Consider the following 19,424-nt stretch of genomic DNA (forward strand, 5'->3'; position numbering starts at 1 on the left):
GGTAAACACATTGTACAGTTCCATATAAAATAGATATTAAATGCAGATTTAAAATACTTTCCTGATACATACTAGGGGGAAAAAAGCTATGAGAATCACAGCCTCTCCCCCGTTTTGGTTTTTATTTCAATTCCATACACTACACCATGCAATATGCTGAGAAATTTATAGAGCAACTCATGATCGATCTGTCAATTTGCAATCAAACAAACAGGGTGCACATTCTTTGTTCTGTTTGCTGGAAAAAAGCAGGTAAGTAAGCAATTTTCCAGTTGTCATGCAGCTGTGTTTCAAATGACATGCAGTTGTTACAAACATTTCACCACTGATTCAAAAAGTAAAACACACTACTCCTCTCACACACAGTGATGGCAATGGCCAGAATGTTAACTTGCCTTTTGGGGACCGTTAACTAGCAAATGGATAATTCATTGCACCTTGTATTGTATCTTGGGTACTACTGACTACACAATATTTGGAGTCTCAGCTGCTCCTGGATCAGGGAGCTGGCTACATAACCACTGCTGACACACATTAAGCTCTGTGTGATTGATGGAAATATGGGATCACACCCTCAAAGTGAGTGGGAGATGCACACACATTTCCATAGGCTGTAGGAATAACATCAAAAATAACAAAAAAATATCCCCTGGCAATCCTTCTGTATAGGCTACTGAAGCACCATTAACATAGCCAGCCTCACTCTGACTTTCTATGAAAGAGTAAAGTCAGACTGAGGAGGTTTCAACAAACAAGCTGCTTTCCAGATAGTCACTCATGGGTGTACCAAGTGAATCCTAAATCTTCTTAACTGAAAACCCCCCACACTAAGCATATCAGGACCATACCATCAAGTGAAATGTACGTGCCTCTCAATTAATTCATTTCAGGATACTTTTTAGACGATATCATCACTAGAATTTGTTATGCCATTTAGCTTTGAAATTTTATAAAAAGCTGTGCAAATGAAAAGTTGAAAAGTGAAAGAAGGAACTTATTCAAACAAACACATGCATCTGAAAATGTTATTTGGTAAAAACTATTCCCCCCCAGGCATTCTGATAATTCACTTGGCTGGATTAACCCAATAGCTGCAAATAGCTACCTGGATTTTAATTAACCAAACCTACTGTTTTATTATCTTGTAAGGCTCTCTGATGAGTGTGATATATCGAGATAGATCAGACAAATAGACACTGATGTGTTGACAGAGACAGAACAGTGCTCACCATGCATTAAATTCTTACTTATGTAGAGGTCCAGCATAACATTTATACACTATATAAGTGCCACTTAATCCCTATTTAGAAGGCTCAAACCTCAACTGTGTGGCACATCGCATGATAACAACATGTTAACAAAGAGGTAAACACAAGATCACTCCATGAACAGTAAGGAAGAGAATCCAGGACTCTAACATGGTAGACCTAAATCCTATCTAATTGACACACTGCCTTTCAGATTGAATGTGCTATATTTATTCTCCCTCTAACCACTAAACCGCACTCTTTTCTCAGAGCCAGCGATATCAAACCAGGATTCCTGATTGCCAGTATGTTCTGCCCTAGGAAACAGTTGTGCAACCCACTGGAAAAGTTGAGTTAAGTCCTCCTCTAGTGCATGAACTAAGTACTGGCTAGCAATTGCTCCTGTAACTCAAGTAGTGAAGATCCAACCTGCAGGGGGCAGGGGAAGAGGTGTCAGTTATACCATGTCTACACTTATTGGTAGATCACAACAAGGAGTCCGGTGGCACCTTAAAGACTAACAAATCTATTGGGGCATAAGCTTTCGTGGGTAAAAAACCTCTTTTGAAGAAGTGAGGTTTTTTACCCACGAAAGCTTATGCCCAAATAAATCTCTTAGTCTTTAAGGTGCCTCCGGATTCCTTGTTGTTTTTGTGAATACAGACTAACACAACTACCCCCTGTTACTGGTAGATCGGCACCGCTGTGATCGATGCAGCGGTGTCAATTTAGCGGGTCTGGTGACTTAGGTCAGTTTACCGCGGTAGCGTAAACCAGCCCCTTACCTCATATTCTAGTGCAAAATTTTAATGGTGGCGTCAACAACATGAAGCCAAAATAACTTCCCAAATGTACAGAATGTGTGACCAGATGTGCTGGTCTGTTGATTCTAGAACATCTGTTACCTGGGTTTGTATTGCTTTTTTTGGTATGTGTTGGAAGTGGAAGTGAAAGTGAAAGCCTGATGCGGTGCTGAACCATATGATCATGCAGATAAGGAATGCAAGAGATTTTTCCCTTAGCTTTTTATTTCCATGCGTTTCAGGTTTTCCATTGGCGGGCTGTGGCCTGATTGAAATTTGACTATCACTAAACCAAGTGTGTGTGTGTTTATTTTGTAATGTTTGTGAGACATTTAGATACTACAATGGGGAGAGTTACAGAAAGGCCTATAAATAAAATAAAGTGGTTTTCCCCTTTCCCCAAATGCAATAAAAGCCTTAGCCCTCATACATGCCAAGCCTCAAATTTAAAAATAAGGCTATTTTCTCACAAACCCCCAAATCTGAAACACTGGTTTGGTTAAAACACAAACAAAAGAAGCCTGGTGTCCAAACCACATTTTCATAATTCAAAAATGAATAACCTAAAAAATGAAGTTACGTGATGCTTACTAGAAAAAAAATCAACTCAGACTGGTCATGAGTAATTTTAGCTGAAGTTTTGTTTTGTTTTAATTCTTTTGAGAAATCTGTAATCAAATGAAACTGCAGTTTAGAATGGAGGTGCCATCAACTCTACCTACAGTCTTGTTAGCACAACTCTAAAACATAACAAACTGTATTTTATGTATGGTAGTTATTCATTAGATATTTATGCATTAGATGAGATAAAACACCAATGACTCAACATCACAGCTCTTTCATTAGCCATTGTATAAACCTTTTCTGGCATAAAAGTTCTTTTAATTAGCACTCTGCATTCTTAGCAGTATTTTTCCTACTGTACAAGAAAACATAACAATACTTGAACTTTAAAAATGCCTGAATAATTTAATGCATCTGAATTTCTTGGGGCAGCTACCTGAACAGTGATGTCAAGTACATACTTAATGTTTTAAAGTATGTGTGTGTGTGCGCGTATATATATTTTCCCTATTAAAAATGTAAATTGAGCTTGCAAAATAAAGCAAAGTTAGGAAATGCCAGAAATAACTTTCTGTAGACAGGCTGGAAGATGGCAAGCAGTCAGTGAATTAGCAACCATTCAACATTTCTTTTTTATCCTCTCCAATCAGTGTGTGACATTCCTCCCACCCATTCTTTATGTATACCATCCAAACCCTGTAATGGAATATTTAAAAAGAAAAAAAATTCTTAATGGATTTTTCAATTGCATTCATTGCTGTAGTACTCAAAATGCCCCACTAACATTAATTATTTTTATTTCTTCTATTAAAGTAGTAGAAATTATCTTCACAACACCACTGTGAGGTGGTTTTATCTCCATTTTACATGGGGAACTGAGGCACAGAGAGTGAAGACTAAAATTTATCTCAAATGAAATCTTGTACCAAAAATATGAAGGTTTTTTTCTTTGTCTGGGTTTACAAAGACCATACTCTACTATGTGCCATGTGTCCTATGGTAGCAATTTCTTTCAATGTTACCTACGTCATGTTTACAAAATCTCAATTTTTTTATTTTTGTGGCAATTAAAAAAAAAATCTTTACGTAGCCTTAGTAGCTACAGCATAGAAATGTCACCTGTGTGTTTCCCTTTCACAAAGGTATATTAAATTTAGTTTGTAAATTAGATTACCTTACATACATAGTAAAAAATGGCTACTCACTTCTTGTCACTGTTGTTCTTCAAGATGTGTTGCTCATATCCATTCCAATTAGATGGACGCGTGCACAGTCGGCGAAAAGTTTTTCCCTTAGCAGCACCCGTCAGGTCGACTGCGAAGCCCCCTTGAGTGGCACCTTCATGGTGCTCAATATATGATCCTGCCGACCCGACCCCACCTCAGTTCCTTCTTGCTGGCTACTCCAACAGAGGGGAAGGCGGGAGGGCTTGGAATGGATATAAGTAACACATCTCGAAGAACAACAATTACAGGAGGTGAGCAACCGTTGTTTTCTTCTTTCGTGATTGCTCATATCGATTCCAATTAGGTGACTCCCAAGCCTTACCCCGGCAGTGGGGTTGGAGAGTTAAGGAAATGCTGATTGTAGCACCACTCTACCGAAAGCCGTGTCATCTTTGGCATACTGGATGATGATATAGTGAGAGGTGAAGGTATGTACCGAGGACCAAGTTGCTGCCCTTCAGATTTCTTGGATCGGGACCAGGGCCAGGAACACCGCTGATGAGGCCTGAGCCATTGTGGAGTGTGCCGTAAGTGCCAGGGCTGGTGTTCTGGCCAGTTCATAGCACGTGCGGATTATAGATTCATAGATTCTAGGACTGGAAGGGACCTCGAGAGGTCATCGAGTCCAGTCCCCTGCCCGCATGGCAGGACCAAATACTGTCTAGACCATCCCTGATAGACATTTATCTAACCTACTCTTAAATATCTCCAGAGACGGAGATTCCACAACCTCCCTAGGCAATTTGTTCCAGTGTTTAACCACCCTGACAGTTAGGAACTTTTTCCTAATGTCCAACCTAGACCTCCCTTGCTGCAGTTTAAACCCATTGTTTCTGGTTCTATCCTTAGAGGCTAAGGTAAACAAGTTCTCTCCCTCCTCCTTATGACACCCTATTAGATACCTGAAAACTGCTATCATGTCCCCTCTCAGTCTTCTCTTTTCCAAACTAAACAAACCCAGTTCTTTCAGCCTTCCTTCATAGGTCATGTTCTCAAGACCTTTAATCATTCTTGTTGCTCTTCTTTGGACCCTTTCCAATTTCTCCACATCTTTTTTAAAATGCGGCGCCCAGAACTGGACACAATACTCCAGCTGAGGCCTAACCAGAGCAGAGTAGAGCGGAAGAAGGACTTCTCGTGTCTTGCTCACAACACACCTGTTAATGCATCCCAGAATCATGTTTGCTTTTTTTGCAACAGCATCACACTGTTGACTCATATTTAGCTTGTGGTCCACTATAACCCCTAGATCCCTTTCTGCCGTACTCCTTCCTAGACAGTCTTTTCCCATTCTGTATGTGTGAAATTGATTTTTCCTTCCTAAGTGGAGCACTTTGCATTTGTCTTTGTTAAACTTCATCCTGTTTACCTCAGCCCATTTCTCCAATTTGTCCAGATCATTTTGAATTATGACCCTGTCCTCCAAAGTAGTTGCAATCCCTCCCAGTTTGGTATCATCCGCAAACTTAAAAAGCGGACTTTCTATGCCAATATCTAAGTCGTTGATGAAGATATTGAACAGAGCCGGTCCCAAAACAGACCCCTGCGGAACCCCACTCGTTACGCCTTTCCAGCAGGATTGGGAACCATTAATAACAACTCTCTGAGTACGGTTATCCAGCCAGTTATGCACCCACCTTATAGTAGCCCCATCTAATTTGTATTTGCCTACTTTATCGATAAGAATATCATGCGAGACCGTATCAAATGCCTTACTAAAGTCTAGGTATTCCACATCCACCGCTTCACCCTTATCCACAAGGCTCGTTATCCTATCAAAGAAAGCTATCAGATTGGTTTGACATGATTTGTTCTTCACAAATCCATGCTGGCTGTTCCCTATCACCTTACCACCTTCCAAGTGTTTGCAGATGATTTCCTTAATTACTTGCTCCATTATCTTCCCTGGCACAGAAGTTAAACTAACTGGTCTGTAGTTACCTGGGTTGTTTTTATTTCCCTTTTTATAGATGGGCACTATATTTGCCCTTTTCCAGTCTTCTGGAATCTCTCCTGTCTCCCATGACTTTCCAAAGATAACAGCTAGAGGCTCAGATACCTCCTCTATTAGCTCCTTGAGTATTCTAGGATGCATTTCATCAGGCCCGGGTGACTTGCAGGCATCTAACTTTTCTAAGTGATTTTTAACTTGTTCTTTTTTTATTTTATCCGCTAAACCTACCCCCTTCCCATTAGCATTCACTATGTTAGGCATTCCTTCAGACTTCTCGGTGAAGACCGAAACAAAGAAGTCATTAAGCATCTCTGCCATTTCCAAGTTTCCTGTTACTGTTTCTCCCTCTTCACTAAGCAGTGGGCCTACCCTGTCTTTGGTCTTCCTCTTGCTTCTAATGTATTGATAAAAAGTCTTCTTGTTTCCTTTTATTCCCGTAGCTAGTTTGAGCTCATTTTGTGCCTTTGCCTTTCTAATCTTGCCCCTGCATTCCTGTGTTGTTTGCCTAGATTCATCCTTTGTAATCTGTCCTAGTTTCCATTTTTTATATGACTCCTTTTTATTTTTTAGATCGTGCAAGATCTCGTGGTTAAGCCAAGGTGGTCTTTTGCCACATTTTCTATCTTTCCTAACCAGCGGAATAGCTTGCTTTTGGGCCCTTAATAGCGTCCCTTTGAAAAACTGCCAACTCTCCTCAGTTGTTTTTCCCCTCAGTCTTGATTCCCATGGGACCTTACCCATCAGCTCTCTGAGCTTCCCAAAATCTGCCTTCCTGAAATCCATTGTCTCTATTTTGCTGTTCTCCCTTCTACCCTTCCTTAGAATTGCAAACTCTATGATTTCATGATCACTTTCACCCAGGCTGCCTTCTACTTTCACATTCTCAACGAGTTCCTCCCTATTCGTTAAAATCAAGTCTAGAACAGCTTCCCCCCTAGTAGCTTTTTCAACCTTCTGAAATAAAAAGTTGTCTCCAATGCAGTCCAAGAATTTGTTGGATAGTCTGTGCCCGGTTGTGTTATTTTCCCAACATATATCCGGATAGTTGAAGTCCCCCATCACCACCAAATCTTGGGCTTTGGATGATTTTGTTAGTTGCTTGAAAAAAGCCTCATCCACCTCTTCCACCTGGTTAGGTGGCCTGTAGTAGACTCCTAGCATGACATCTCCCTTGTTTTTTGCCCCTTTAAGCCTAACCCAGAGACTCTCAACACTTCCGTCTCCTATGTCCATCTCTACCTGAGTCCAAGTGTGTACATTTTTAATATATAAGGCAACACCTCCTCCCTTTTTCCCCTGTCTATCCTTCCTGAGCAAGCTGTACCCATCCACACCAACATTCCAATCATGTGTATTATCCCACCAAGTTTCAGTGATGCCAACAATGTCATAGTTGTATTTATTTATTAGCACTTCCAGTTCTTCCTGCTTATTCCCCATACTTCTCGCATTTGTATATAGGCATCTAAGATACTGGTTTGATCTTTCCTCCCAGTTTTGTCCTGACTCTCCTTTCTCTCTGCCAATATAGCCCACACTCCCTCTCGTTTCCGACCCATCTCCCCGGTCTCCATGTTCCCCACTTACCTGTGGGCTTTGCTCACCTGTCCCCGTCGAACCTAGTTTAAAGCCCTCCTCACTAGGTTAGCCAGTCTGTGTCCGAATAGGGTCTTTCCTCTCCTTGAAAGGTGAACGCCATCTCTGCCTAGCAGTCCTTCCTCGAATAGCATCCCGTGGTCTAGGAAGCCAAAGCCCTCCTGGCGACACCATCTTCGCAGCCAGGCATTCACCTCCATGATGCATCTGTCTCTGCCTGGGCCCCTACCTTTGACAGGAAGAATTGAAGAGAATACCACCTGCGCTCCAAACTCCTTCACCCGTACTCCCAGAGCCCTGTAGTCACTCTTGATCCGCTCAATGTCACACCGCGCAGTATCATTTGTGCCCACATGGATGAGTAGCATGGGGTAGTAGTCAGAGGGCTGGATAATCCTCGACAATGCCTCCGTAACATCTCGGATACGGGCCCCCGGCAGGCAGCATACCTCCCGAGATGAAATGTCAGGGCGACAGATGGGCGCCTCCGTCCCCCTCAGCAGAGAGTCTCCGACCACCACTACCCTACGTTTCCTATTCGCAGTGGTGGCAGCAGACTCTCCAGCCTTAGGGGTACGAGGCTTCTCCTCCTTTACTGTAGGGAGTGATTCCTTCTTTCCTGTGTCAAGAACAGCATAACGGTTACCTATAACCACGGCAGGAGGGTTCGGAGCAAGGGTGGAGCACTGCCTGCTGCCAGAAGTAACCAGCTGCCAGTGTCCACCCTGAGCCATCTCCTCCTCCACCAGTGGTGTATCAGCAGTCCTGCGTACTGGGACAGCTACCTCAGCTGTCTCCACATGGACACTGTCGAGGAATTGCTCATGGATACGGATGCTCCTCAACCTAGCCACCTCCTCCTGTAGCTCTCCCACCTGCTGCCTGAGAGATTCCACCAGCAGGCACCTCTCACATTGGATGGTCCCCCCAGCCTGGATATCAGTAAGTGGAAATTGCAAGTTACAGTCTTTGCAAAACCACACCAGGATCTGGGTAGAGGCATCCATGCTTAGGCACTCTGTCTGGCTACAGGCACAGGTGGAGGAGACAGTAGCAGTGCTGGCACAGGTGTTGCGGGTCTTCCTAACCATCGTAAGGCTCCCTCTGTCAAACTCCCGTCTGCAGCCCCTTGTCAGCCCAAAAGGGTGCTGTATTGCTCCTCCTTCACCTGGAGAACTCCCTTGCGAAACTCCCTGTTAGCAGCCCCTGTTCTCAAAAAAAAAAAATGCAGGATGCAGGACGTGATCCAGGATGATATTGTTTGAGAAGAGACCAGGAGGCCTTTCATCCGGTCTGCCACTGCTACCAATAGCTGGTTCAATTTTCTGAACGGCTTAGTGCACTCGATGTAGAAAGCTAGCACTCTTCGAACATCAAGGAAGTGTAGCCATTGCTCCCAGGTACTGGCATGAGACTTAGGGTAAAAGACGGGTAGTGAACGTCCTGGCTGGTGTGGAAGTGCGACACCACTTTGGGGAGAAAGGCCAGCTATGGCCTGAGTTGCACCTTATCCTTGTGGAAAACCGTGTAAGGCAGTTCTGAGGTGAGGGCCTTTAGCTCAGACACCCTTCTCACAGATGTAACGGCGACCAGGAAAGCTGTCTTCCAAGACAGATACCGCAGGGAGCAAGTCGCCATTGGTTTGAATGGGGGCCCCATGAGCCTGGAAAGGACCAGGTTAAGGTCCCACATAGGGACAGGCTGCTGGATCTTAGGATGTAGGCAATCCAAACCTTTGAGGAAGTGACCAACCACAGGGTTGGCAAAGACCAATCGACCAGACACACCCGGGTGGAAGGCCAAGATTGCAGCGAGGTGTTCCCTTATGGAGGATGCCGCCAGACCTTGCTGTTTCAGGTGTAGGAGGTACTCTAAGGGCTGGTCCACACTAACCCCCCCCTTCGAACTAAGATACGCAACTTCAGCTACGTTATTCACGTAGCTGAAGTCGAACTATCTTAGTTCGAACTTACCGCAGGTCCACACACGGCAGGCAGGCTCCCCCGTCGACTCCGCGTATTCCTCTCACCGAGCAGGAGTACTGGCGTCGACGGCGAGCACTTCCAGGATCGATCCCGGAAGATCGATTGCTTACCGCCGGACCCGGAGGTAAGTATAGACGTACCCTAAGATGGGGGATACCGGCACCTGGAGGGGGGTGTGTGCAACGCTGGTCACACCAACACAAGAATCTTTTCCGCTTTAGTAGAGGGCTTCCTGCTGCCGAGGAGGACCTCCCTTACTTGTTCCGAGCACAGAATTTCCACGGGGTTCAGCCATGAAGCTTCCAAGCCATGAGGTGGAAGGACTGTAGGTAAGGCTGACAGAGGCAACTGCAGTCCTGAGTAAGTAAGTTGGGGAGGAGAGGCAACGTGACCAGTGTGTCTACTGACAGCTCCAGTAGCGTGGTGTACCAGTGCTGGAGAGGCCACACTGGAGCTATCAGAATTACCTTTGCCCCATCCCTGCGGACCTTGAGCAGGACCTTGTGCATGAGAGGGTATGGGGGAAAGACAAAAACACATCTGTGAGGGAGCCTGAGCTGCAACCCTGGAAGGACCAGAACATTGGGCACTTCCTGTTTTGTCAGGTGGCAAACAGGTCCACCTGGGGAAATCCCCACCTTTGGAAGATGGTGTGTAGGACATCCGGTCAGATGGACCACTCGTGAGTGTGGAAGGACCTGCTGAGGCAGTCCGTCAGTGTGTTCTGAACTCCTGGTAGAAAGGAGGCTTCCAGGTGAATGGAGTGGGCTAAGCAGAACTCCCACAGCCAGAGGGCCTCCTGGCATAGGGGGGAGGAAAAGGGTCCCCCTGGCTTGTTGATGTAAAACATGGTGGCGGTGTTGTCCATTAGAACTGCTACACACTGTCTTTGCAGTCAGGCCTGGAAGGCCTGGCAAGCAAGGCACACTGCCCTCAGCTTCCTGATGTTGATATGGAGGAACAGCTCATCCTGTGACCACAGGGCCAGTGTCTGGAAGTCTCCCAGATGCACCCCCACCATCCCATAGCCAACGCATCCATAACCAGGGACAAGGAAGGTTGGGGGTTGTGGAAGGGGACTCCTCTGCACACTGCTTGGGGGTCGAGCCACCAGCGAATGGACATGAGGACCTGTCCCAGCACCTTGACCACTGAATTCAAGCTGTTGCACCCCGGATGGCAGGCTGAGGTGAGCCACGTCTGCAATGGTCTGAGCCGGAGCCTGGTGTGCTGGGTGACATAAGTACAAAAAGCCATGTGGCCAAGGAGACTCAGGCACCCCCTTGCTGTTGAGGTTGGGAATTGCTGGAGGCTTTGAACGATGTCTGTGATGACTCAGAATCGGGACTCCAGTAGAAGGGCCCGCGCTTGGACTGAGTCTAACACTGCCCCAATGAATTCAATTCTCTGGGTTGGTTCCAGGGTCGACTTCTCCAAGTTGAGGAGGAGACCCAGCTGCTCTAACATGCACCTGACCAAGCAGAGTTGGGACTGCATCTGTGCCCTGGTGCGGCCCTTGAGCAGCCAGTCATTGAGGTAGGGGCACACTTGCACCTGCTGTCAATGGAGGAAAGCAGCCACGACCAACATGCACTTGGTGAACACTCGGGGGGCTGTTGAGAGGCCGAATGGTAGGGCAGTGAATTGGTAATATTCGTGGCTGACTGCGAAGTGCAGGAAGCGCCTGTGCACTGGACGAATCGCTATGTGGAAGTACGCGTCCTTCATGTCGAGTGCAGCATATCAGTCTCCCGGATCTAGGGAGGGGATAATAGTGCCTAGAGAGACCATGCAGAACTTCAACTTTACCATGAATTTGTTGAGCCCACGTGGGTCTAGGGTGGGTCTGAGAACCCTCTTGGCCTTGAGGATTAGGAAGTATCAGGAGTAGAATCCCTTGCCCCTTAGCTCCTGAGGAACCTCCACCACCGCTCCTATGGCGAGGAGCACCCGCACCTCCTGTATACAGAGTTGCTAGTGAGAGGGGTCCCTGAAGAGGGACGGGGAAGACGGGTGGGAGGGAGGGTAGAGCAGAACTGGAGAAAGTATCCCGCTTCCACCATGCGGAAGACCCAGCAGTCCGAGGTTATTTGGGACCATGCACAGTAGAAGTGGGACAAATGATTCAAAAAGGGCAGAGAAGGATCTGGGGATGAGTCTGGTGTGCTGTCCTCGGGCGTCCCTTCAAAAGGCCTGCTTGGAACCCAATGATGGTTTGGTCAGGCCCTGGCCTTGTCTGGAAGGGGCGTTGGAAGACTTCCTTCTGCTATTCCTGCCTGTACTGGGGCGGCTGCCCCACTCCCTGAGAGTATGGGCTGCAGCAGGCCAGTGGGCCTGTGCAGACACACAGCCAAACAGAGAAGGGCTTATTGGGAGCCAATCAGGGCACAGATTGGAGGCAGCCAATCAGGGCTAGGCTCAGCCCTATAAAAGGCTGCTCAGGCAGAGCAGCAGGCAGTCTGTCCCAGGCCTTCGACAGGGGAAGGTCTGTCTCCAGAGCAGGGAGACTAGCACCGCCGACAGCGCAATGCTGGCCAGGCTCGGGGAGCAAAAGGGAGCTCTAACGTGAGGCCTGCCAGGCTGCAGGCCCTGAAGAGAAGGGCCTAGCGGGTGCAAGGGACTGTAGGGGAAGTGTCCCAGGGAAGTAGGCAGACGGAGGGGAGAGAAGGAGGACAACGAGGCTGCCGCCAGAGGGTTCCTGGGCCGGGACCTAGAGTAGAGGGCGGGCCTGGGTCCCCCCCTTTCTCCCTTGCAGTACACCCAGCCATTGGCCGTAGGGAGCAGCCATTATAGACCACGCCAGATCCCTGACAGGGGGATTAGACTTTGGGGTGTGTGGTTGATTACGGTGGCTGGACATAGAGACTGCTGATTGACCTCCCCCCTCCCCCCCCCCGGAAGGGGGTGTGGATAGACTAAGGGGCACTGCCAGAGGGTAGTGGCTCAAAGAGGACACCACGAGCTTGGGAGCAATGCGGGTCCAGACACACCAACCAAGGGTGAGACAACGGGTGGGATGCCACTGAGAGGGGACGCTCCACTGGACTGAGCTAATTCCTGGAGTAACCAGTAGGAGGCGCCGCGGTGGTGAGTCCCAACCCTGGTACACTGTCCCTTCGTCTGTAAAAGTCCTGCCTCGGCCGAGGAGGGTAGGAGCGCTGCTGCGGTTCTTGAAGCTTGAAGTGTTTCCGTTGGTTTGCCAGGGTGTGCATACCCAAGGATTTCATAGTAGCCCATGAGTCTTTTAGACTATGCAGCCGAGAGTCAGTCTGCTCCACAAACAGGCCTGCCTCATCAAAGGCAGGTCCTGCACTGTCTGCTGAACCTCGGACGGTAGGCCCAAGGCTTGCAACCATGAGGTTGTCTCATGGCAATACCTGAGGACAAGGTGCGCACCTCCAAGTCCATAGCATCCAGTGAGGCCTGTAAAGAGGTCCATGCTACTGCCTTGCCCTCCTCTATTGTGGCCCCAAACTCCTCCCTGGACTCAGTTGACACAAGCTCTTTGAACATCAAGTTCCAGGAGCTGAAGTTATATTGGCTCAGAATTGCCTGCTGGTTGGCAATCCTGAGCTGGGAGCCCCCAGTAGAGTACACTTTACGGCCAAACGAGTCCAGGCGCTTGGACTCCTTTGACTTGAGCACTGGGGCCTGCTGGCCCTGCCTCTCTTTCTCATTTCTCACCAACAAACAGTGCTGCAGGTTCGTAAAGAGGTATTAGTATCCCTTTGAGGGCACGAAGTACTTTCTCTCAATGCCCTTGGCTGTGGGAGGGACGGAGGCTGGAGTCTGCCAGATAGTCTTGGCATTGGCCTGAATAGTTTTGATGAGGGGCAGAGCCACCCTTGAAGGACCTTCTGGGGCCAGAATATCGACCACTGGGTCTCTGACTCCACAACCTCCTCGGCCTGCAAACCCATGTTACATGCTACCCTGAGCAGAAGGCCCTGATGGGCACAGCTGTTTATAGGAGATGGTCCAGAGATGAAAGTGCCTGTGACGGCCTCATCTGGGGAGGAAGATGAAGAGGCCAATGGGGGAACCAGGTCCTCCCATCCCTCCTGCTCATCAGGAGCTTCAGAACTTGCTTCACTGGTAGCCCCCGCCCCAGGAACCAGAGTTGGAGTCGGTTCCAAGGGGGACGGAGGCACGGCGCCTCCTCAGCACATCTAGGGGTGGGCCGACTGGCTGAGGCCTCCGGTACCCTCGGTTCAGAGGTGGCCGATTAGGAGCCTTTAGACTGGGCATCCTGGGCCTGGTGGTGTGCCCACGGAGTCCAGAATGGCCACTGTGCTGGTCCCTGCTATGGCCCTGTCCCCACCTCAGAGCATCCACAGCCTGACCGGTGCCGGTCCTGCACTGAGTACCTAGATCCAGCCTCTGAGTCCGAGGACCAGGATCGGGATCGCGAGGGCCAGGGCAGCGCTGAGCGGAGATGAGCCAGTGAGTGGTGCCGTGAGGCTGGGGACCAGTGCTACGATCTAGAGCGGTACCATGACCTGGAGCTATGCAGGGTTGTCCAGGACCTGCTCTGCGAAGGGGACCGACGTGCGGCTTTGGCACTGGATGCTCCTCATGAGGACGCGCCCCATTGGCCGGCTCCAGAGGGGTGGGCCTCTGGGACGGAGAGCCACTCTTCCCTTGCATCTAGTGTCACTTCTGCGCCGGAGAGTGGGAGTGGTGCTGGGTCGATCCCGCCGGGGAGCAGGGGTGCCACGAGTCTCTGCTAGAGTCTGTCCACCATGCCACTTCCACCACCGAAGAACTCAGTGCCGGGTCCTGCCACGCCAAGGGAGGCTGAGGTCTAAGAGACGCCTCCATAAGGAGCTGCTTAATGTGAAAATCTCGCTCCTTTTTGGTTCTAGGGTGAAACCCTTTGCAAACCCTGCACCTATCGGCTTGGTGAGCCTCCCCCAGACACTTCTGACAAGCATCGTGGGGGTTGCCTGTTGGCATGGGCTTGGAGTAGGATTTGCAGGGCTTGAACCCCTGGGACTTGGGCACGAAAGCCCTCCCCCCAAAAAAGTGGTCGTGATGGAGTGTAAACCCCCCAGCCCAACTGCTACAAACTACTTCTAAAATAAACTACAAGAAACTAAATAAAAGATATAAGAACAACGAGAAACAAGAGCTAGGAAAATGTGGAGAACTTGCTGAGAAAGACGCCACAGTTCCAACGACTGTCACAGGCAGTAAGAAGGAACTGAGGAGGTACTGGGTCGGCAGGGTCATATATTGAGCACCATGAAGGCGCCACTCCAGGGGGCTGCACAGCTGACCCGACGGGTGCTGCTAGGGGAAAAACTTTCTGACGACTGTGCATGCGGCGCACACACACATAATTGGAATCGATATGAGCAATGACTCGAAGAAGAACTTATAATTTACATGAAGAGTAAATACAGAGCCTTTGATATTGATGTTTTATAATGTTCATGTAAAATACTGTAAATTGTTTACCAAGGACTGCCTTGATTTCCAAACATCATTCTATTTCACAGTACATTAGGCTTTATTACACCTTTTTCCCTTCCTTCACCATATTTTCATTTTCTTCAATAAAGTAAACTAAATTTAAAATATGGAACAATCATTTATTTCTCTAAACTGATGGATATCTCTCATAAAGATTTTGAGCAGCTATGTCAAACTCTGAGTCATATACAGTAGGATTGTATATTTGCTCATCATTACTCCAGGGAACACAGGGAATATTTAACCCAAGAAAAAGACAGCAAAATGAAATTCATTGAGCGGGAGGAAGGAGCATCTCAAAAGGTGACAATTGTTGGCTGTTGAGACTCAGCTTTAAGATTAAATAGATGGCTTAACACACACTAAAAATAAGTATCTGGTGCTTTGTTTCACTGACCTAAACTTCCAAAAACTAACTGAATTATGGGGGAAAAATTCACCACAAATAGGAAAGCATAATGTGCTGATTTTGGAAAATTCATATTAATGAACGAGAAAATGAAGATCTAAATCAAAGAAGGAATACCAAGGAGCAAGGGATCAGATAGGTGATGAGGGCAAAATCGATAATGTTATTGAGCAGGTACCATAAAAAAAAAAAATCACCAGTTTTACCTCTACAATCTATCATTTTTGCCCCTGGCTTTTCACCTCACTTTTTCAGTACACTGAGGTAAAGGGATAACCCTAACCTGTACATATTTCTAGTAGTGAATTTCTTGTTGGGCCTGTCCTGTAGTAGGTGACTTCTGAGTACCCGTCCTGCTCTGTCAATCTATTTCCTCACTTCCCCAGGTGGGTATTATAGTTTTATGAATGCTTGGTAGAGACCTTGTAGGAGTTTGTCTCTGTCTGAGGAATTGGAGCAAATGCAGTTGTATCTTAGGGCTTGGCTGTAGACAATGGAGACATGTAGGTAAGTATAACGGTCAGTAGGTTTCCGGTATAGGGTGGTGTTTATGTGACCCCCACTTATTTGCACTGTAGTGTCCAGGAAGTGGATCTCTTGTGTGGATTGGTCCAGGCTGAGGTTGATGGTGTAGTAACCTATTTGGACAAGTGGAGGTAGTTCTTGTTGTGGTCATTAGTCTGAGGAGGAATTCTATCAAATGTAGGAATTGCCAACAGGGATTCAAAAAGGGTAAGGCCACAAAATCATTAAGTCTGAACTCATATCACAGGCCAATATATTTCACTGAGGTACCCCTATATTGAGCCCAATAACTTACATTTAGCTAAGGTAAATTTTCCACAAATGCATCTAATACTGATATGAAGACCTCAAGAGAGAGAGGATTAACCACTTCCCTTGGTGGTTTGCTCCAGTGGTTAATAACCCTCACTGTTAAAAACACACACCTTATTTCAAATTTAATTTCCAGCCATTGGTTCTTGTTATGCATTTCTCTGATAGAGTAATGATATCCTGAGTACCCTATATTTGTGTCTGAGTAGAATTACTTACCCACTGAAATTGACACCACCTCAATTTTTTTATAAGCTAAGTGGATTGAGCTATTTACAATGCTCAAGGCAAGGAATTTTCTCCAGCTGTCAGTCATTCCTTGGAATCATTTCTGCACTCTCTCCAATTTTTCAACATTCTTTTTAAAATGTGGTTGCCAAAACTTGATACAGTATTCCAGTCTTGGTCTCCTCAATGCTCTATCCATATGTGAAATCACCTCCATACTCCTAACTCACTACCCCCCTATTTATACATCCCAGGATCATATTAGCCCGTTTTGTGATGACATCACAATGGGAGCTCATGTTCCATTACTGGTCTACTAGCATCCGTTTTCAAAGTCACTGCTTTCTAGGAAATTATCCCTCATTCCATAGGTATGGCCTACGTTCCAAAACACAGAACTTTGCATTTAGCTGTATTAAAAACACATCTTGTGTGAATGGGCCCAGTTTACCAAGCAATCCAGATCATACTGTGGATGCCTGTCCTCATCATTATTTACCATTCTAACAACATTTTTCTCATCTGCAATTTTATCAGGAGTGATTTTATATTTACTCCCAGATCATAGATGTCTGTATTGAATACTGTTGGGCCCAGCATTAGTCCCTGTGGTTCCTCACTACAAACATCCACATTTAATGATGATTCCCCATTGATGACTATTTTTGAGATTGTCAATTAGCCAGTTCTTAGTGCATTTAACATGTACCTTATTGATACGATATAGTGCTAGTTTTTTTTTTTAAATTAGAGTCAGAGCAGTGGTCCATCTAGTCCAGTATCTGCTTCTAACAGTGGCTAATACCTGCTGCTTCAGAGAAAGGTACGAGAAAGCCGACAGTAGCAGCGATGGGATAATCTGCCCCCAGGGAAAGTCTTCTTGTGACCCCAATGGTAGGAGACTGGCTTGTACCCAGAAGCATGAGGATTATCCATTCATTTTTTTTAAAACATACACTATTATAAACATGGATAATGTTACCTGAATAAATGCCTACTTCTTTTTCAATGCTGCAAAGCTTTTGGCTTCAGTGATCTATTGCCGCACTGAGTACCACAGGTTAATCATATGTTGTGTGGAAAAGTATGACCTTTTATTAGTTTTACATTTGCCACCTTTCAGTTTCATTGAACATAACTTTGATACCTCAGCCCCTGACTGTACTTTATCTTTATATTCAGAAAAGATTAGATCCAGGGTAAGTACCTTACCAACATCCTCTGTAGTGAAAAGTGATGCAGATTATTCATTTAGCTCCTCAGCAAAATATTCATATTCCTTAATTGCTCCTTTCCTCCTTTGTGGTCCAGTTTTATAAGCACACATCATAGACAACTGTATAGTCATTCCATGATGTTAAAAATTCTATCTACTCTTCACAGAAAGAGAAGAGCTATATAATCATCTAATCTTTATTGAAAATAAATTAAGGGGGGGACCAACAGAGCTTCTGCAAAGTAATAAGTATTACCAATTGGAAATGACAAGTAAATGTGTATAGACTCCAAAATTACAAATACATTAAAAGCATTAAAACAAACACTGGGTAAACAAGTTGTTGCTTTACTCTCGTGTTGATGTTTAGGGTTCCAACCCCAATTCAGCAGTCCATCCCTCTTCATCAGTGCACTTAAGCATGTGCTTAGCTTTAAGCATATGATTACGTCCCTTTGCCTTCAATGGGGCACAAGCACATCGTTAAAGTTAAGTGCATGTTTAAGGACTTTGCTGAACTGAGGTCCTATGTGTTTCTTGCAACTGTTGATTGGCCAAATCCTGTCACTCTGGGATCTTAAAGTTTTGTTTTTTTGCCTTTTGTTGTTTATAAATCTTTTGTAGTACCTGTTCCAACATCAGCACTGTTTCACCAACACACACACGCTACATGCTCTCACAAAGCCAGACTCTGCTACCTTTATACGCACTGAGTAACACCCATCAGAACGTGTCCCAGAATTATTTGACCTTCTCTCCTTGAAGAACAAAATCGTTTTTAGGAAAGACAGATCAAATTAGGACCAAATGTCAGCCCACAGTCCAGATCCAATCATGTGGCTTTATTATGGACCTGAATTGGACAAATGGATCAATTCCAATAAAAGAGCTTTAATCTGTGGAAAACACTCTGAAGTGCAACAACATGGGTAAGTACCTGCAGCTCCAACAACCGCTTCAGGACATTCAAGACCACAGCTGACTATTGCTAGGCATGGGGAGAGGAATAGGTAGCCCCACTACACAGATTTGACCCTTACGGATTCATGCTAAACCTAAAGCTACCGGCATGGACCCTAACATATCCAACTTCCTCAGATCGGTGTGGCCATATAAGATAGATAGTTCTATTATGGGCAGACCAATTGCAGGGGTCCAGGAGATTGACTCTAGTGATGTTCTCTAGCATGCATCATCACAACAGCTCTCTAACCCAAATTCTCTTTAGCTCATAGCTCTTTAGTGGTGTTCTTCTTAATAATCCAGCCATTTGCTTTGAGGCCTTTCTAAAATCCATTGAACTGCTCTGAGAAAAAAAAGTTTGTCACTATCTTTGAGTCTGCTTTCAGAGACAAAAGTATACAGGTCAAGCTATTGCCCATGGAGTATTCTGGTTAACTAACAGAGATGGATAGCTTTCATGAGCAATTTCCCAAGTCCTTATGCCTACACTTCACAACTATGCTTAATGATGAATGACAGTCATCGGCCTTGAATGAAAATTTCTCCTCCATCTTCCTTCCCATAGAAATGACATTATAACCATATTTTCTTATAATAATTTATCAGCCTCAGAAATATGGAATTAATTACCAATTCTTTAATTATATGCCAAATACCAAATGAAGACACATCCTGGAAGGTTAGCTGGTAATTATAGCTTAAGTTATTAGATACAGAATAATTCAAATATTGATTACCATAGAAACTGCAATTCTTAGATCCTAATGAAAATGCAACATAGAGAGGACAAACAAATCTAACAGCCCTGTGCTATTATTGGAGTCTTCCAGTAATACAGAATTGTATGTCAGTTATAAAATAAAGGGTTACCCCGAAGTGTACCTTTTAATCGAGCAACTGTTTTAATCTCTCATGGAGTTT

General features: G+C 45.9%; 1 protein-coding gene across 1 annotated transcript in view; it reads right to left on the bottom strand.

The window, feature by feature from the left end:
* Nucleotides 1-19,424, bottom strand: part of ABCA13 (ATP binding cassette subfamily A member 13) — a 281,687-nt gene that overhangs the window by 109,447 nt on the left and 152,816 nt on the right. The window lies entirely within an intron of this gene.

Source organism: Malaclemys terrapin, chromosome 2, assembly GCF_027887155.1.
Source record: "Malaclemys terrapin pileata isolate rMalTer1 chromosome 2, rMalTer1.hap1, whole genome shotgun sequence".
Taxonomy (NCBI): Eukaryota; Metazoa; Chordata; order Testudines; family Emydidae; genus Malaclemys; species Malaclemys terrapin.